Source organism: Phyllostomus discolor, chromosome 5 (genome assembly GCF_004126475.2).
Source record: "Phyllostomus discolor isolate MPI-MPIP mPhyDis1 chromosome 5, mPhyDis1.pri.v3, whole genome shotgun sequence".
NCBI lineage: Eukaryota > Metazoa > Chordata > Mammalia > Chiroptera > Phyllostomidae > Phyllostomus > Phyllostomus discolor.
This window is the reverse complement of record NC_040907.2, coordinates 150,049,366-150,070,534: the sequence shown is the minus strand read 5'-3', so window position 1 is coordinate 150,070,534 and position 21,169 is coordinate 150,049,366. Positions and strand designations below refer to the sequence as shown.

Sequence of the window (21,169 nt, the reverse complement as noted above, 5' to 3'; positions counted from 1 at the left end):
GTCTACCATGCTCCCGATCTTCTATTAAAAAAGGCAAAGTCTTACTTTCCCTTCCACTTTGCTGTGAACTTTAACTTGCTCTAAAAAACTAAAGTCTTAATTTTAAAAAGAAAGAAGCAGGTTTAACTCTCTAAAATACAGCTGAGCTTTCCTCAAAAGATTAAGTAAACTACAAGGGAAATGGATCACTGAAAACATATTCTGCACTCACAATGCCCACACCTACACCAAAAAGCCCAAGTCCCCACAATATAGCCTATATTATATGAACGATCTATCTACCCTGTCACTTTTCTTGGTTAAGATTCAGGTTAAATTTTTTTTTAGGATAAAATACATCCTGATAATGCCATGTCCTACTTATTTCGTAAAGTTAAGAGACATGGTGTCTCCCTGTCTACTTTTAGTGATGCTAAGATTGATCAGTAAATTCAGGATTTTAATTTGATCCTATCATTCGTCACCTTTCACCTAATAATTTTAGTCTAACAATCTGCCTGCATCCATAGCCCATTGAATTATGGGTTCAAAATGGTGACTTTTCTAATACTTTAATTCTTTCTTATTAGCCACAATTCTTCAATGAAGAGCTTTCCACTCTCAACTATTTGGTTACCTTGAAATACATTTTGCAACAAAAGGAAGCCTAAGTGTTTCATTCTTCCAGTACCAAGTTTCAGACTAGTGAGTTGACACCCTTGAAAACTCTAAAGGTGATCAATAGTTATTTTGGTTTTTTAAAGTATCATTATGGACTCCTGGATTTTTACTTATTTCATAGGGTTAGGTCCATTGCAGTCATTCCTTTTTTTATATATATGTTCAAATTTTCCATCTTAGGCCAGTGGAGTACCTTTGAGATGGCCTCCTGTGAATTTTGACAATTCTAAGACTTCATCTTAGCCAACATGATGGGCAAAAAGATTTTACCCTGAAGTTTAAATCTGCAATTCCTCAATTATAATTAAGACCAAACAACTTATGTTTATCTCAGATCTCTGAATTCTTTGTGAAATGCCTATTTATTTTATTATCCATTTTTGTAGTCCGCTGTTAATCCTATTTTCTGAGTTTTAATACTTCATTTTAATAGATGGCAGAGGTTATATGTTAACAGAAGCTGCAATCTTTTGCCCTGACTGGTGTGGCTCAGTTGGCTGGACACTGACTGTCCTGAAAAGCAAAAGGTCTCCGGTTCAATTCCAGGTCAGGACATATGTGGTCCACAGTCAAGGCCTGTGCAGGGAGGCAACGGATCAATGTTTCTTTCACAATGTTTTTCTCCCTCTTTCTCTTCTCCTCCCTTCCCCTCTAAGCATGTCCTCAGGTGAGGATAGAAAAAAAAACATTAAAAAATGACGTCTGAATGGAGTCTCATAGAACAAGTAGGGTGTTAAATAAATAGACTAATAGAGTACTCTGGTCACAGAAGAAAAGGGGAGCAGAAGAATGGGGGAGGGGGAAAGAGTAAATCTAGCCACAAAATATAGAATATGTAAAGGTATGAATATTGGAGTACATGATCTATCTGCAGAATTACAAGGAGCTTATTATGACTGCATAGACCAGTCCTTGGTATATGGAGTAGGTACTTATATAAATGTTAGCTATTATCATATTGATTATTGGGAAACAAAGATAAACTAGGTAAGATTATAATCATAAGATGCTCCTGGAAAGCCATGATAAAGTCTAGATTTCATCCTGAAGATGATGGGGAGCCACTAAAGGATTTTGTACTGGATAATGGCATGTTGTAGAAAAATTACACTGGCAGTGTGGATTAAAGACTGGATACAGATAGGCAAGAATCGTAATCTTTAATGATGAAGTATACAAAAGTGAAAAAAACTTTTATAAAATGAGGAAAACTTGCAAACCTTTTCCAAGATCTAAAACGTCGACATATTGACAAACATCTACTAAAAGGTACCAGGTGTCTAACAACTTCATAGCATGTGAGATATATAGGGTCTGGCACAAATAAAGCCCCCCTTTTATTACAAAATCACAAGTATATAATTCTGTAACATAACAATATCACACTCAAGCACACCATATGACATTTTAGGTGAAATGTTAAAATTAAAACTATAAATTATTACACCCATATTATTACCCTACCAACCACACTCAAGCAAGTGTTACTTCTGCCAGACCCTGTATATGCTTAATAGTAAATATTCCTGGACTACCTGTAATGCTTTTCATTTTAGCAAAGATCATATCTAGTAAAATAAATCATTTTTCAACAAAATTCCTTTAGGGTCATGAAATGCCCCATGTTCTTTTCCGCAAGCAAGAGAGAGGTTGGTGAAAGCTCATGAATATCTTCTCCATTAACCAAAAGGCTGGTTTTCTGAAGACTCCATGATGTATCAAAAGCTAAATTTTGGCTGCCAATTCTAATGATACCCTGGCCCAGCCAACCTTTCTGAATTTCTGCAGGCTCAGCAATACTGCTTCCTGACACTGTGGGAATGGTGTGAGCCCTAACAACAGAGTTCACACCTAATTTCAGCTCTGTGAACTATCAGACATTGGATGTACGTTAAGATTGTGGCACAACTTCTGGATGGCCAGCTACAGAGCTAGTTTAGGGGCTGTTCTCATTTCAGGAGTCTGAATTGTCAGGACTGCTTCTATGTGACATGGATTATATGGGCCCATGTAGTCCATGGACTCTACCAAAAGTGGTAAAACTCCTAGGAAGAAGGAAATAAACTGAGGACCATGAATCTCTACCTTGAGCTCTATGGAGTGGCAGATAATGTGACTTCTGAAAGTTACTGAATTGGTTTGTTCACTGCTGCTGTTTAGAAGGCACACATCCCAAAAGCTGTTGTACCCTGACTGCAGGGAACCATTCATTTCATGATTCAATAATGAAATAGCTACTGTAGCAACCTCCTAAGAAAAATTCTAAATGAAATGAACTTTTGCTATTCTGAATCTTTAAAAACATATTTTGCAGACTAAAAAACCACCATGTAATAGTAGTTTGCCCACCGATAGGTAGTTCTGTCTTTCTATTTGCTAAAGAGTGAATGGAGTTCTGAGACTCGATTTCAATGTGGGGCTGCCCCGCACCACACACACACACACACACTCTCACTCTCTCTCTCTCTTTCTCTCTCTCACCCTCTCCCTCTCCCCCCCTCTCCCTCTCCCTCTCCCTCTCTCTTCAGACACCAGCCACAAGCCCAGGCTCATACCTGTGCTTCTGACCAACTGGCTATAGAATGAAAGTTCCAATGACCCCCTCCACTTTAGAATGCCAATTTCAACTCCATGCTGTTAGCTGTACATTTGATCTATTGGCTGTAAATCAGAGGTTCCCACAACCCTCTCCTTGGGTTCAAATGATTCTCTAAAATGGCTCACAGAACTCAGAGAAACATATTGCTAGAGTACCAATTTATTACAAAGGATACTAAAGGATATGAATCAACAGCCAGATGAAGAGATACAAATATATAGGACAAGGTCCCAAACAATGAGGATTCTGTCCTTGAGGAGCTCGGGGCCCAGCACAGTGGCACTTGGAAGTGTTCTGGTTCCACAACATGGAAGCTCTTCAAAACAACAACAAAACCCAACAAACTTTCCTCCCAGGTTTTTATTAAGGCTCCATTACATGGTCATGACTGACCAAGTCACTGGCCATTAGCAACTGAAAATCTCTAGTACCTCTACCCTCAGAAGTGGGGGTAGAAGCTGGGGCTGAAAGTTCAAAACCTCTAATCACAAGGTTGGTTCTCCTAGCAACCAGACCTCACCCTTGGGTGGGGAAATATACAAATACTATTGCATTAACATATAGAAAACAATTAGATCATCACTCTCAACACTTAGGAAATTCAAAGGGTTTTGGAACCTGTGAGCCAGACACTGTGGATGAAGACCAAATATCTTCTAAATTACAATATCGCAAAGAGTCAATTACATATAAAATTTCATATTAACTATATAAAGAACACTCACAAATAAATATATAGATTCAATATTTTTTAATGGGCAACAGGTTTAGACACTTCAAAAGAACCATACATCAAAGTCCAGTGAGTACATGAAAAAGTGTTCAACATTATTAGTCATCAGGAAAATTAAAATAAAACAGTAAAACAAAGACACCACTTCACAGCCACTAGAATGGTGAAAAAAACAAAAGACTCACAAACACTGCATATTCGTGAGAATGTGGAGTAACTGATCTCTCCACACATAGTTGCGGAAAATGTAAAATGAAGTTACAACCTCTTTGGAGAGTTGTTTGGCGGTTTCTTGTGAAGTTAAACATGTATTTCTACCCTTTGGCCCAGCAATTCCATTCCTAGGTATTTACATAAGAGAAATGAAAAAGGGCATACAAAAGTATCTATGGGGTAATCGTACTTATGATAACCCCAAACTGGAAACAATCCAAATGTCCATCATCAACAAAATGGATAAATTGTGGTATACCCATACAATGGAATACTACTCAGCAATTAAAAAAAAAAAGAATAAATTTATGTCCAGAATAGACAGATCTATATAGACAAAACAAACAACAATTGTCTATGATTGGAGGGTGGAAAAGAGAGGGGGACAGAATGAGGAGGGACTGCTAATGAAATGGGTTCTCATCTGTAAACTGAGAATGACACCCATTGGGAATGATAAAAATGTTCTAAAATCTGAATTGTAATGTTTACATAACTCTGTAAATATAGTAAAAATGACTGAATTGTTTGCTTTACATGGGTTGTTTGCTACCTTGATTCTACCTTATGATACCTCTATATCTGAATAAATTCACTTTAAAAAGGAATGAACTATTAATGTAACAACCCAAACAAACACTATGTTTAAGCAAAAGAAGTCAGACACAAAAGAGTACAAGCCGTATGACTCCTTTCATATCCAGGTGTGGGCAAAACTAATATATGGTTATAAAAATTAGTTATTGTGATGGTGGGCAACTGGCTGGAAAAGCACATGAATGGGCTTTCTAGGAGACCGGAAATGGAAATGTTCTATATCTTGTTTTGGATAGAGGTCATAGGGGGGTATAGAGCTGTTAAAACTTAAGAATAGTACATTTTAATTACATCACAATAAAAAAGGCAGTTAAAAAAAACCCCACTCCTATTTCAATTTAGAAAGAAAAGAGGGCAACAACTAAAGAGTGCCTGTGAAGCAATTCCTTCATGCTTCCCCAAAGGGAGTGACCGCTCAGCTGTCCACTTACAGAATTATCTGGTGCCTGAGTACACTCGGTCTTTTCTTCCCATAACCTCTTAATAATTAACTTATTCAGTGTTCCCCGTGCCTCAAATTTTCACATCTATCAGTTTCCCTATCAGTTTGTAATTAAAAACAAACAAAAAACAAAAACAAAAACAAAAATAAAAACCCAAAACAGCACAAGAATATTCCACAGCCAAAACTGGGCTTAGTTAAGCATGTTCAAGTGCCACCAAGTGGTGAAAAGGAAATAGAAATATTTATAAAAGCCAGAATACTAAGAGAGAAAGCATGGCTTAATTTTCTTTTTCTGTCTTCTGAATTCTGATACCCTGCCTGGAAGAATCCTCTCCACCCTACCACTCTTCTTTGCCTTCCCCTGGTTAATTAATTCCCGTTCATCTTGCATCTCTCAGATGAAAATTCCTTTTCTTAGAAATTCTTCTGAATTTCTATTACTCCAATCAGCTCCCACCACAAACATAATTACACACACAAAGAACAATGTCTCCTTTCAGAATTCTTATTTCATTGTGTAGTTATAGGTTCCTCATGTGATTAATGTCCCTATTTCTCCCATTAGACTCTGTCATGCAAGCAGGAACAGTCTGCTATGCACACACATCATTGTATCCCTGCATGTAGCATAGTGGTGGATAGCTAGTGTAAATGCTCACAGCACATTTGACTCAATGAACATATTAAAATGCAATTCAGCCAAACCATCTAAACAACTGACTGTCCCTGAAGCAAAGAGGCTGTCCTTACTTGATAGCCTCTAAATTAATATGCCTTTATTTGAGAGAGAACATTTTGGGTTGTTATTTATGACTCACTGAGTATGTACTTCCTTGTCAGCTTGGCTCTCAGAATATAGCATTATCCTCTGAGTCATTAGTTTCTACCTTCATTCTACCTATTGTTCCTCTACCTGGGCACATTTATTTTTATCTTTAATCTCTGGTGAGTATTTTACTACATGATTCCCCTGTAATTTCCAAGATATCAGATTTTGTGATCACAAACAACTGCCAACATAATATTTCAGGGCATTAATAGCTGTATAAACATAACTGCTTAAGGAAGGGGGTTTAGTTCAGAATGCAAACAAAGTGCCATTACTACAAAAAAGCTCAAAACAGTTCTACTGACATTCAGTAAACAGAATGCTTACTGACACATAAAGAATGAAGTGCCAAAAAGAACCAATGCAATAGGCAAGCTGGGGACAAAAAACAGCATAATGAAAGAAGTCATCTAACACTTTGTAGGTCATACTAAATTAAAGCAAAAACATTTATAGAAATTATCTTATACCAACTAGATAAAGACTAGTTTAGCAAACATAGTAAATACAAAACCAAGCCTTTGGGCAAAATTTGAACAATTTTCTACAGTCTTCTGAAGTAGTTTAAAGAGACTGCATAACAACCACCTATACTTTCTTGAAAAAGGTGGAAAAGGCTTAACGGCAGAAAAACCTTATGCCTATGCTGTGCCCATCACACACTGCAGACCGCCTAAAACAGATCAACTGAACTTTCAGAATCAATTCTGAAAGTGAAAATTCATGAGTTGGAAGAAGAAAATCCAGAAGTCTTTTTTCTAGTAACAATCATCTCCTGTCTTTCCTCCTCTATTAAAACATTATTTTCACCAATGGCAATGTATCATAATCATCACTGCAGCAAGTAAATTAAAATAAATGGGAATGGCCTTAAAAATAAGAGGCTCAACCTCACTCATATAGAAAATGCTACTAAAAACTATACTGAGAATGCCCTGGCAGGTGTGGCTCAGTGGGTTGAGCACTGTCCTGTGAACTGAAGGGTTGCTGGTTCAAATCCTGGTCAGGGTACACGCTTGGATTGTGGGCCAGGCACCAGGTTGGGGGCATGTGGGAGGTAACCAGTTGATGTTTCTCTCACACACTGATGTTTCTCTCCCTCTTTTTCTTTCTCCCTCCCCCTCTAAAAATAAATAAATAAAATTTTAAAACACTATACTGAGAATATTTTTTACCTATCAATTTTGAAAAATCTGCAGTCAGACATAGTACTATTGGTAAGGCTACGGGGATTCAAACGTTCTCCTAATGGATACTCTCCTACAATGATGGAAGGACTACAAAATGGTATCATCCATGTAGAAGGCAATTTGGCAGTATGTCACAAAATTACAAATACAAATAACATTTTTGGGAATGTATCCTATAGATACCAGCACACATACAAAATAATTTATGTACAATACCACTCACTGAAGCACAGTCAGTGATAGTGAAAAGCAGAAACAACTCGATTTAATTAGGTGTTCGATAACCACTTAAATATATTATAGTTCATCCAAACAATGGAGTGAAATGCAGCTATAAAAATGAGCATGCTCTCTGCACACTGATATGGAAAGATAGCTAAGATATATTGAGTGAAAAATGCAAGGTACAGAACAAGGTAATTTATATGTATTGTTTTATGTAACAAATGGGAGAAACTAAATATTAACATTTGCTTTTATTTTTATAAAGAAACACTGACAGAATAGGTGATAAAAATGGTTACAGGAGGAAAGTAAAACTAGAGTAGATGGAGCATGGGTGGAAAAAGACTTCTCATTGCACACTTAAATATAATTTTGAGTTTTAAACTAAGAAAATATTACTGAATTTTCTTAAAAGGTGTTACTGTCAAAAATAATGAAAATTAATTGTATTGCTTTTATCATTACTAATTCAAGGTATGACATTTTCTTTACTTATTGTTCCTATTTCACTTTAGTGAATATGGGGGAAGTATATATTAAGTGTTACACAGGTCCACCAAATTATTTTTCCACTAAATTCTGAAGTTCCTTAAAAGTAAATTTTTCTTTATCACATGGTTTTGAGAAAGAATTACAGCGCCTATAGAAAATACCCACTTCCGGCCCAGCTGGTGTAGCTTAGTGGATTGAGCACGGGCTGCGAACCAAAAGGTTGCCAGTTCAATTCCCAGTCAGGGCACATGCCTGGGTTGCAGGCCAGGTCCCTAGTGGGGGACATGTGAGAGGCAACCACACATTGATGTTTCTCTCTCTTTCTTTCTCCCTCTTTTCCCTTCTCTCTAAAAATAAATAAAATATTTTTAAAAAGAAAATACCCACTTCTTATAAATTAGAAACTAAAAAAAATACTCATAAGGTCATATTTTTTCTAAGTTTAACCAAACCTTACAAAATGACCTTTTTGACTTTGATTAATTTGAACTGGGTTTTTGAAGAGTCTTGATTGATAAAGGCAGAATACTGCAACATGTCATATGATTGAAAAGAGGGCCTCATTTTTTTTCCAGCTATTTTCTCAAATTTGGCAAAGAGACATGAAAAGCCAGTAGAAAAAGAACAGTCTGTATCCATGTCCATTCCCTATCCATCAGGCCATCTGATATAAAGAGCTTTAGAATCTAAAACCATTCATACTTGTTATTAAAATATAGATCTGTGAGTTCCTGATGGCAAAATATGAACAATACAAGGAACTCTCAGAGTTATAAAAACCTAAGTATCAATACCTAAAAACAAGGCATTGATAAAAATTTTTTCCTCCTCAGTAACATGCCAAATCACTACCACCCCTAAAGCAGTGACAGTTCTAGGTCAACATCACTACACAATGCCTAGAGTGGTGGCAAAGTCATACTGAAATCTTTTCTATACTGAGAACATTTACAACAGTTTTACCCTTTAATATGGCTATCATTGTTCATGCTTCATTTGTTTCTACTTCAAGTAAATTGTGTCACACATATGGTATATCAGTAAATGTCCCTGGACTTCTGGAAAGAACATCAACATTTTATACTAATATAAAATCCAAACACTTCCTTCACCTGCTGCCCACCTTCAACTTTTACCTATTTGTCTCTGGAAAATTCCCAGCCCTTTCCTATTCCTTTTAACTAGTATGTCAGAAACCTCAAATTAATACACACATTCTGAGTAAAAAGAAGACGACTGCATTTTGAGGTGAAATAAGACAAAAATAATGTTTTGCCTGTTAAAGATCAAGTTTCACTTGCCTCTCCATACAATTCACGTGCATAGAAAACTTGTTCATAGTATCTCTAATACAGTGGTTCTCAGAGGGCAACTCATCCCACTAACTTCTTTTAAAAATCACTATGGTAAAGCCATTAAGGATACCACAAATTGTGTCCAAAATACCTATACTCCCTTTCTCATGCTAATTTTGTCTTTAGTTAACTCGAGTCACTATAAACAGAACACTATTATTCGATTTCAGTCATGTGTTTAATATTTCAAAAATAGTGAAATTTCAAAAGTAGTTCTCTACCTTTTATTTGACAACTTTTAAATATATTTTATTGATTATGCTATTACAATTGTCCCATTTTTTCCCCTTTACAACCCCTCCACACTGCACCAACCTTCCAGCATTCCCCCGCTTAGTTCGTGTCCATGGGCTGTACATAATTTGAGTTCTGTTTCCTACACCATTCTTAATCTCTCCCTATTTTATGCCTACCAGTTATGCTTCTTATTCCCTGTACTTTTCCCCAATTCTTCTCCTCCCCCTCCCACTGAAAATCCTCCATGTGATGTCCATTTCTCTGATTCTGTTACTGTTCTAGTTGTTTGCTTAGCTTTTGTTTTTGTTTTTGTTCTTTTAGGTTCAGTTGTCAATAGTTGTGAGTTTGTTGTGATTTTACTGCTCAGTTTTTGATCTTCTTCTATTTCTTAGATAAGTCCCTTTAACATTTCCTATAATAAGGGCTTGGTGATGATGAAGTCTTTTAACTTGACCTTATCTGGGAAGCACTTTATCTGCCCTTCCATTCTAAATAATAGCTTTGTGGGATAGAGTAATTTTGGACATTGGTCCTTACCTTTCATGACTTCGAATACTTCCTTCCAGCTCCTTCTTCCTGTAAGGTTTCTTTTAAGAAATCAGCTGACAGCCTTATTGGCACTCCTTTATAGGTAACTCCTTTCAAGATTCTCTCTTTAATCTTGGGTTAACTTAATGATGTTAAAATTTAACATCATTGTGTGTGTTCCTCTTTGGGTCCAATTTCTTTGGGACTCTGGGTTTCCTGGAAGTCTATTTCCTTCACCAGATGGGGGAAGTTTTTCTTCATTATTTGTTCGAAGTTTTCAACTTCTTGCTCTTGTTCTCCTTCTGGTGCCCCTACGCTTCTGATGTTAGAGCACTGAAGTTGTCCTAGAGTTTCCTAAGCCTCTCCTTATTTTTTTAAATTCTTATTTCTTCATTCTGTTCCAGCTGGATGTTTACTTCTTCCTTTTGTTCCAAATTGGTCATTTGAGTCCCAGTTTCCTTCACTTAACTGTTGGTTCCCTGTATATTTTTGCTTTATTTCACTTTGGGTAGCCTTCATTTTGCAACCAAGCTCAATAAGTTCTGTGAGCATCCTGATTACCAGTGTTTTCAATTCTGCATCAGATAGGTTGGCTACCTCCTCGTTGCTTAGCTCTTTTTCTGGAGTTTTGATCTGTTCATTCATTTGGGACATATTTCTTCGTCTTAGCGCACCTGTTATGTTATAATGGGGCGGGACCTTAGGTATTCACCAGAGTGAGGCAACCCTCTTTGCTGCATTGTAGCGCTGTCTGTGTGGGAGGGGTCAGAGAGGGAACAATGTAGCTCACTTGCTTGGCTCTAGTCTCACTTTCTAACAAACTCTCTTGTGTGAGACCGGGAGATTCACCTGCCATGGCAACCCCTGCATAGTTTACAGCTAGCTTTGAGTCTTTATTTTCCTGTTCAGCCAGCCCTGCCTCGCTGGCAGGGTCTGCCACCTTGCTGTGCATCCTTTCCACTTGGCTGCCCATCTCCTACCATTCTGGGTGAATGTTTCTTTAACTCCTTGGTTGTCAGAGTTCCATGCAGTGTGATTTTCTGGCACTTCTGGTTGTTTATTGTTTTTAGATTGGTTGTTATCCTTTCGGTTGTGCGAGGAAACAAAGCATTTCTACCTATGCCTCCACAGTGGCATGAACTCCTGTTTTCTACCTTTCCACTAACATTTAATGAGCATCCATTGTGTGCCTGTACTTTGTCAGTGATGTGATGTGGTCACTGACTTCAGGGGTCTTGCAAACAAGGCGAGGTAGAATTAGTAAAACAAAATAAAGGAAATAAAGTAGCATAATAACACAATTGACTTATATTTTGTGGTTCGAGGACTTGAGTGATTATAGAGTGGGGACTGGGAAGGTTATAGAGAGTTGAGACTGAAGAAGTAGGCTGGTATTAAAGGCCTTGCATGATGATTAAGGCAACTTTATTCTGTATGTCCGAGGTTTTCAAACTTCAGTGTATACAAGAATCACCTGAGATAACTGTTTAAAATATAGATTCCCATGCCCCATCTAAGAAGATTCTAATTCAGCTGATCTGGGGTAGGACTCCATAATTTTCAATTTTTACAAATATCTCTGGTTTTGTTCAGGTGGTCAATATTTGAAACAATATTTTAGAGATAAATATCATTCTCAAGTTTTCCAAGTAGTGCTAGGAATGAAACGGAAAATGTTGGGAAAATATTCTCTTTATTATTTTTTAAGACTTTATTTATTTTCAGAGAGGGGAAAGGAAAGAGAAAGACAGGGAGAGAAACACTGATCAGTTGACTTTTGGATGTCCTCAAATGGGGACCTGGCCTGCAACCCAGGCATGTGCCCTGACTGGGAATCAAACCTGTGAGCTTTCAGTTCACAGGCTGGCACTCAATCCATGGGGCCACACCAGCCAGGGCAGAAAATATTCCCTTTAAATGGCATCAATTTTTACTGTTCTGAAGCTGACAAGGTCATCAGCTGAGAGAGAGGTAGGGGTGCACAGGAGCTACAAGAGAGCCATTGTAGTAAACTCCAGGAACTGACCAAGAATACACAAAAGAGTTCCCAGTACTGACAGTCCACTTGAGGCTGAACACCATAAATGTACAGTAGCATCAGTTATTTTTCTGTCTATAAATTAAAATAATACCCGCTTGGTAGTTATTATACAGATTTAATTACATGTTTAATATAATAAGTGATCTGAATAATATACCAGAAGGGTTCAAAAACAGCTTAGACAATGCAGAAGAAAGAATAAGTCAGTGAAGTATATGATTGTCTAGTTACCTTGCTAAACACCTGAAACTAATAGAAAACAATACTGAATGTAAAATATAATTTAAAAAAATAAATTTTTAAAAAAGAAGTCAGCTCAAAGACAATGGAGTAGAACTAACCCGGCATAGCAAAAAGAAATAAGAATGAAAGTAAGTGAAGATAGCTTAAGGTACTTACAACACAATATCAAACAGACTAAGTTCACATCAAAGGGCTCCCAGAGGAGAAGAGGGCAGAAATCTTATTTGAAGAAATAATAGCCAAAAACTTCCCTAACCTAGGGAAAGAAACAGATCCAGAAAGCCCAGGGAACTCCAAACAAAAGGAACCCAAAGAGACTAACACCAAGACACATTACAATCAAAATGTCAAAAGTTAAAACAAGAAATCCTAACCAGTGTGGTGAGTTGGTTGGGCATCATCCCACAAAGTGAAAGATTCAACTCCCGGTCAGGGCACAGGCCTGGATTGTGGGTTCCATCCCTAGTCAGGGTGCATGCAAGAGGCAACTGATCAATGTTTCTCTCTCACATCAACATTTCTCTCCCTCTCTCCCTCTCCTCTCTTCTCTCTCTAAAAATAAATAAAATCTTTTAAAAAAGTTAAAACAAAGAGAGACTACTGAAAACAGCAAGAGAAAAACAACTTGTTACCTACAAGTGAACCCCCATAAGGTTATCAGCAGATTTATCAGAAGAAACTTTGCAGGCCAGAAATGGCAAAACATATTCAAAGTGCTAGGTAAAAACAAATAACTTGCAACAAAGAATATGCCATCTAGCAAAGTTATTATTCAGAAGTAGAAAGATAAAGAGTTTTCTAGACAAGCAAAAGCTAAAGAGGAGTTCATCGCCACTAAACCAGCCATGCCAAAAAATATTAAAGGGACTTCTTTAAGCTGAAAAGAAAGGCTGCTAAATAGTAATAAGGACATATATGAAAGAATAAATCTCACTGTAAAGTTAAATATATAGTAAACATGGATTAATCACTGATAAAGTTAGTATGAAAGTTAAATGACAAGAGTAGTAAAAATAACTATGATTACGTTAATTAAAGGATACATAAAATAAGATAAAAATTTAACATCAAAAAAAGGGGGAGAAATAATGTTGGCCTTTACAAAGGGGTCAAACTTAAGTTGTTATCAACTCAAAAGGGATTACTATAGTTATAAATTATATGTAAGCCTCATGGTAACCACAAAGCAAAAATCTATAGCAAATACAGAAAAGAGAAAGAGAAAGGAATGTCAACACTAAAGAAAGTCATGGAACCACAAAGAAAGAGAAGGAACACCTAACTACAAAAACAGCAAGAAAACAATTAAGAAAACGGCAATAAGCACAAACCTATCAATAATTACTTTAAATGTAAATGGACTAAATTCTCCAATCAAAACACATACAACAGTTGAATGGCCAAAAATAAAAAGACCCATCTACATGCTCCCTACAAGAAACTCACTTTAGATGTAAGGATACACACACAGACTGAAAATAAAACAATGGGAAATAATATTCCATGCAAATGAAAACCAAAAGAAAGCTGGAGTAACTATTATCAAATAAAATAAACTTCAAAACAAAGACTATAATAAAAGACAAAGGATATTACATAATGATAAATAGATTAATCCAACTAGAAAGTATAACATTTGTAAGTATTTATGCACCCAACATAGAAACACCTAAATATATAAAGCAAATATTAACAGACTTGAAGGGAAAAACAGACAGCAACATAACAATAGTATGAGACTATTATCCCACTAATATCCCACTTACATCAATGGGTAGATCATCCAGACAGAAAATCAATAAGGAAACATTGGCCTTAAATGACCCATTAGATCAAATTGATTTAACATATATTTACAGAACATTCCATACAAAAACAAGAGAATATACATTCTTCTTAAGTTCACATAAAACATTTTCCAAGGCAGGTCATATCTTAGGCCATGAAACAACTCTTAATAAATTTAAGAGGAATGAAATAGTATCAAGCATCTTTTCTGACCACAGTGATATGAAACTAGAGATTAATTACAAGAAAACTAGAGGGGCCCTAGCTGGTGTGGCTTAGTGGCTGAGGCCTGGTCTACAAAACAAAGGGTTGCCAGTTTGATTCCCAGTCAGGGCACATGCCAGGGTTGCAGGCCAGCAGGGGGTAGGCAAGAGGCAACCACACACTGATGTTTCTCTCCCCCCCTCCCTCCCTAAAAAATAAATAAAATCCGCCCCCCCACCCCCGCAAAAAAAGAAAACAGAAGAAAACTAGAGGGGACAAAAAGGGGAAATTGGAACAACTGTAATAGCATAATCAAAATATAATTAAAAAAATAAAAAACTGGAAAACATGCAAATATGTGGAGATTAAACAACAGGCTACTGAACTAATGAATTAAAGAATAAAAAGAGAAATTAAAAAATACCCTGAGACAAATGAAAATGGAAATGTAACATACCAAAACTTATGGGATACAGCAAAAGCAGTTCTAAAAAGAAAATTCAGTGATAAATGCCTATACCTCAATTAACAAGAAAACTGTCAACCTAACTATATACCTCAAGGAACTAGAAAAAGAACAAAGTCCTGAATTAGAAGGAAGGATACAACATAGAGCAAAAATTAATGAAATACAGACTACAAGTCAATAGAAAAGATCGATGAAATGAAGAGCTGGTTCTTTGAAAAGAGAAAGAAAACTGAAATCCTTTATCTAGGTCCACTTCGGAAAAAAGAGAGGACTCAAACAAATATAATCACAAACACTGACTGCCAACAAAGTGGACAACCTCAAGGAAATTGATAAATTCCTAGAAACATACAACCTACCAGGACTGGATCATGATAAGATAAAAAATCTGAACAGACCAATTACTAGGAAGGATAATGACTCCATAATCAAAAATCTCCCAACAACCAAGAGCCAAGGATCACCAGATGGCTTCCCTTTGGTTAAATTCTACCAAACATTCAAAGAATACTAATCGTTCTCCAACTCTTCCAAAAAATACAAGAGAAAGGAATTCTTCCAAATTCATTTCACAAGGCTAGCATTACCCTGGTGTGGAAACCAGATGAGGATGCCACAAGAAAAGAAAATTACAGGCCAATATCCCTTATGAACAAATTCAAAAACCCTCAACAAAATACAGATGACCCATAACAACACAGAGTTGTGGAGGTGACCACCCATGAAGTTGAAAATCAACATACACCTTTTCATTCCCCCAAAACTTAACTATTGATAGACTACCGTTGGCCACAGCCTTGCTAGTAACAGTCAATTAACACTTACTTTGTACTATGTGTTATGTATTGTATTCTTACAATTAAGTTGAGCTACAGAAAAGAAAATGTAATTAAGAAAATCATAAGGAACCCTGGCAGGTGTAGCTCAGTGGACTGAGCATGGGCTGCAAACCAAATGGTTGCTGGTTCGATTGCCAGTCAGGGCACAAGCCTGGGACAGGTCGCCAGTCGGGGGTGCACGAAAAGCAACCACACACTGATGTTTCTCTCCCTCTCTTTCTCCCTCCCTTCCCCTCTCTCTAAAAATAAATAAATAAAACCTTTAAAAAATAAAATCCTAAGGTAAACATGTTAAAAATTTTGTGTATAAGTGGACCTACACAGTTAAAACCTGTGTTATTCAAGGGCCAACCCACTCTCTGTCTCTTTCACCCTTCCTCTCTGGTGAGGATTAAAACACACAAACACAAAAGGATCACACATCATGATCACAAGAGGGGTTTACTGCTGGGATGCAAAGATGGTTCAAAATTAGCAAATCAGTCAATATGATATATACCACATTAACAACACAAAGATAACAATCTCAACAGATGCAGAAAAAACATTTGACAATATTCAACATCCATTTATGATAAAAACTCTTTCAGGTGCGTAAAAAGGAATGTATTTCATCATGAAAAAGGCCATATATGACAAACACACAGCTAATATAATGGTGAAGAGTGAAAAGCTTTTCCTTTAAGATCAGGAACAAGACTCACCACTTTTATTTAACATGGTACAGTCATGTACCACTTAATGACAGGGATGTGTTCTGAAAAACGAGTAGGTGATTTCATCACTGTGCAAATATCACAGAGTACACTTACACAAATGTAGATGGGACAGCCTATTACCATCCAGGCAATATGGTATAGCTATTGTTTCTTGGACAAAAGCCTGTATAACATGTTACTATACAGAAGAACAGGCAATTAATCAAACACAAGAGAAAATGATGCAGTCAAAAATGAGGTAAACACAAGATGCATGAAAATGTATGATGACGCTGCCAGTTTAACATGGCATACTGTTTTACAGCAAACTTTTTATAAGCAGAAAGAGTACACTTTAAAATAACAATAGAAAGTACAGCATAGTAAATACATAAACTGTAACAGTTGTTTGTTAGGTATTATGTACTGTACATAATTGTATGTGATGTACTTTTATACAGCTGGCAGTGAAGTAAGTTTGTTTACACCAGCATCACCACAAACACGTAAGTAATGCAATTCACTACAACATTATGACAGCTAGAACATCACCAGGCAACAGAAATTTTTCAGCTCTATTTTAATATCATAAGACCACCGTCATATGTGCTGGTCCTTCATTGACTGAAACATCATTTTGCAGCACACAACTGTATTGTTAGTCCTACCCAGACCAAATTGGAAAGAAGTAGAACTGTCACTGTTTGCAGGTAACATACTACATGGGAAACCCTAAAGAGTCCACCAAAAAATTGTCAGAATAAACTTACTCAGTAAAGTTACAGGATACAAAACCAATATATAAAAATCTGCTGCGTTCCCAAACGCTAATAACAAACTATTCCTGAGTCTTCAGAACAATCCCATTTACAATTGCATCAAAAAGAATAAAAGCCCTGGGCAATAGGGTTCAGTTGATTTTAGCGTCATCCTATATATCGAAGGATCACAGGTTCAATCCCAGGTTAGGGCTCACATGAGAAGGCAACCAGTCAATGTTTCGCGCTCGCGCGCTCGCGCGCTCTCGCTCTCTCTCTCTCTCTCTCTCTCTCTCTGCCTCCCTTCCCCCACTCCCTCCCTCCCTCTCCCTCTCTCTGCCTCCTTTCCTCTCTCTCTGTAAGTAATGAAAAAAAAAATGTCCTCAAGTGAGGATTAAAGAAAAAAAAGAATACCCTGAAATTAACCAAAGAGGTGAAAGACCTGTATGTTGAAAGACTGTAAGACATCAATGAAAAAAGAATTAAAGACACAAATAAACAGATATTCTGTGCTCACAGAATGGGAGAACTGATATTGTTAAAATGTCTATAACTACCCAAAGCAATGTAAGAATTCAATGCAATCCCTATCAAAATTCCAATAAGCATTTTTCACAAACAATCCCCAATATTTTATAGAATGATAAAAGACCCTGAATAACTAAAGCAATCTTGTGAAAGAACAACAAAACTGGGGTCATTATATTTCCTGATTTCAAACCAAACTACAAAGCTTTCGTAATTAAAACAGCATGGTATTGGCATGGAAACAGATACGTAGGTCAATGGAACAGAAAGAACAGAAATAAACTTAAGGGGGCACTGGCTAGGTAGCTCAGATGATTACAGCATCCTCCTAATACACCAAGGTTGCAGGTTCAATTCCCAGCCAGAGCACATACAAGAATCAACCAATGAATGCACAAATAAGTGGAAAAACATATCAATCTTTGTCTCTCTCTCTCTCTCTCTTTCCCTTCCTTTCTAAAACAATAAATAAAAATAAAAAAGAAATAAACTTACACATATATGGCTAATTAATCTGTGACAAGGAAGCCAAGAATATACAATCTGGAAAGGACAATGTCTTCAATAAATGATGTTAGGAAAATTGGACAGCCACATGCAAAAGAATGAAAATGAACCACTGTCTTAAACCATACACAAAAATTATCTCAAAATAAATTAAAACTTAAAACATAACACCTGAAATTATAAAAGTCCTAGAAGAAAACATGGTAAGTCCTCTGATAAGGGTCTTAGTTGTAATTTTTTTAATTTAACACCAAAAGCAAAGGCAACAAAAGCAAAAAATAAGTGGAACTACATAAAAAGCTTCTGCACAGCAAAGGAAGCCATCAACAAAATGAAAAGGCAATGTACTAACAGGAGAAAATACTTCTAAATCATGTATCTGATAAGACGTTAACACCCAAAATATAATATATAAAGTCACAACTCAATAGCAAAAAACAAACAATCTGATTTTAAAAATAGGCAGAATATCTGAATCGACTTTTTCCTCCCAAAAAAGACATACATATTGCCAACACGTACATGAAAACATGCTCTACATCATTAGTCATCAGGGAAACGCAAATCAAAACAATGAAATACCACCTCATACCTGTTATGATGGCTATTATCAAAAAGACAAGACATAGCCCTGGCTGGTATAGCTCAATGGATTGAGCACGGGCTGTGAACCAAAGGGTTGCTAGTTCGATTCCCAGTCAGGGCACATGCCTGGGTTGCAGGCCAGGTCCCAGTGGGGGCCATGTGAGAGGCAACCACACATTGATGTTTCTCTCCCTCTCTCCCTCCCTCCCCCTCTCTCTAAAAATAAATAAAATTCTTAAAACAAAATATGATTAAAAAAAAAAAAAAGGTAAGACATCGTTGGCAAGGATGTGGAGAAAAGGGAACCCAGTGCAGTGCTGGTGGGAATGTCAATTAGTACAGCCACTATGGAAGACAGGGTGATGGTTCCTCAAAAAATTAAATAGAACATTTTAACAGTGAAAATTTCTCAAATTATAATTAGAAGGCTCTCTAAGACCTTATTTTACAGATAAGAAAACCAAAATGCAGAGAAATTAAGTAATGTACTTGCTCAAACCATACAGCCATAGTCACAGTTATACCAGAACCTAGTACTCCTGCCCCGTGAGTTTTCCCATTCTACTCTATGCCTAAGACAGAAGTGTTTTCTCTACCTAAGAAAAAACCCTAATACTTTTTACATAAGGAAAAAAGCATGTAGTATTTCTTGGTTGGCAAAACAAACAAACAAACAAGCAAGCAAACTCCTGACCCACGTGGCTCAGTTGGTTGGGCATCGTCCCACAAAGTGAAAGTCATCGGGCTGATTCCCAGTGAGGGCACATGCCTGAGTTGAAGGTTCAGTCCCCAGTTGGGGCACGTATGAGAGGCAACCGATTGATAGTCTCTCTCACATCAACATTTCTCTCCCTTTCTGTCTCCCTCTCTTCCCTCTTAAAACAAAACAAAACAAAACAAAACAAAACAAAACAAAACAAAACAAAAAAAACGAGCATTTTTTGCCACTCTATCCTATAGAAGGTCCTAATACAATGTTAATGATATGTAAGTTGTCATCACCTAAACCATTATACAGAGAACTTGTAAATATGTTTTAAATAGACCAAACACAGTACAATTTAAATTCCAGAGAAAACAATCATTGTTCTATATTACAAAAATACTAAGAAAATGTATTTTAGGAGTATATACAAAGAACAAATTTTATGAATCAGCTTCAACATTTTTTGTGATCTATTATTTATTAATCAAAGATAAAGATCTTTGCCTCTTAGTCAATTCTTACAACTCACCTACACAATATTCACTATTAACACTATTACACAAGAATAAACTAAAATTAGCTCTAAATAAACTCCACAGCTCATACAATGTTAAGGTAAAATTTGTACCCAGGTCTGCCTAAATCAAAAGCATGTTCTATTGTTGTTATATGCAAATGTTTCCAAAATGGGCCTCAGAATGTGGTTAAACTGTTAGAATACTGATGAAGAGGAATTAAACTTCTGAATACAGAGTACCTTCAGCAACCTCTTCCATCCTATCAAGACACAATCTTTCCCCAAAGATAAATCTTGGAAACTGGGTCTCTAATGAGTTTCCCTGGTAGAGAATATTTTGCATGTCTTGTCACAACATTTCTGGGAAGAAATTCAGTGTGACTTGGTGACTCTACTGGGAGAGTACTCTTGGAAGCTTGTGCTTGGTTGGTTTCCTTTGGACTTTACCAGTGTGCCTTCTTCCTCTGCTTATTTTGCTTTGTACCCTTTCACTGTAGTAAATCACAGCCGTGAGTACAACTAAAAAACAAAAACAAAAACAATCTTTAAAGGGTTCACTAGTCAGGTTAATATTTGAAAAGCATGCAAATTCAGGTCTAAAATTATTTTTGTACATTATGTGTTTTCTCTAGAAGTTCATCAGACGTTCTTCATGTAACTTGGTGTTAAAAAGAAAAAGCAAATGCAAACAGAAGAACCAATGCTTAACTTCAAAAAAGACTGCATCTCGAGTTGTCTTAAAACTCACAAATAGACAAGAGCCAGAAGAGACAAAACTGCTTGCATGATACAAAAACAAAGTTGTTTTATGGACTTAGTCATTCTTATCTCTATGAGCTTCTAAAGGCATCTGTTTCCCCAGACTAAAATACATATGTACATTTATTTTTTAAATTAATTCAGCTTATTTCTTAATTTGATATATTCCCAAACATATATTTTTATGTGCATAAAAAAATAAGAGATGAAATATACAGAGTAGGGAAGAATGATGAATGAAAAAAGCTGCATCACGCATTAAAAGCAAGTTACTCATTCCTGAAAGAACATTCTTGGCAAAATCCTAGGCTGTATTAGTGGACCAAACATCTGAAGATCCTGTATATTCTGCCATCTGACAGCAAGCATCCTTTCAGCATCAAGTTTTATTTCACAATACACTGAAATATAATAGCAACAATAT

General features: G+C 36.5%; 1 protein-coding gene and 1 long non-coding RNA gene across 14 annotated transcripts in view; both read right to left on the bottom strand.

Moving 5' to 3' along the window:
- LCOR (ligand dependent nuclear receptor corepressor) overlaps positions 1–21,169 on the bottom strand; it is a 127,628-nt gene that overhangs the window by 93,445 nt on the left and 13,014 nt on the right. The gene's annotated exons all lie outside the window — the stretch shown is intronic.
- Positions 1–21,169, bottom strand: part of LOC118500881 — a 32,120-nt gene that overhangs the window by 2,374 nt on the left and 8,577 nt on the right. Inside the window, exons 2-3 of the long non-coding RNA XR_004903462.1 lie at positions 14,930–14,936; positions 14,562–14,569 (exon numbers count right to left, since the gene is read on the bottom strand). This is a non-coding gene — a long non-coding RNA (uncharacterized LOC118500881). The remainder of the gene's footprint in view (positions 1–14,561; positions 14,570–14,929; positions 14,937–21,169) is intronic.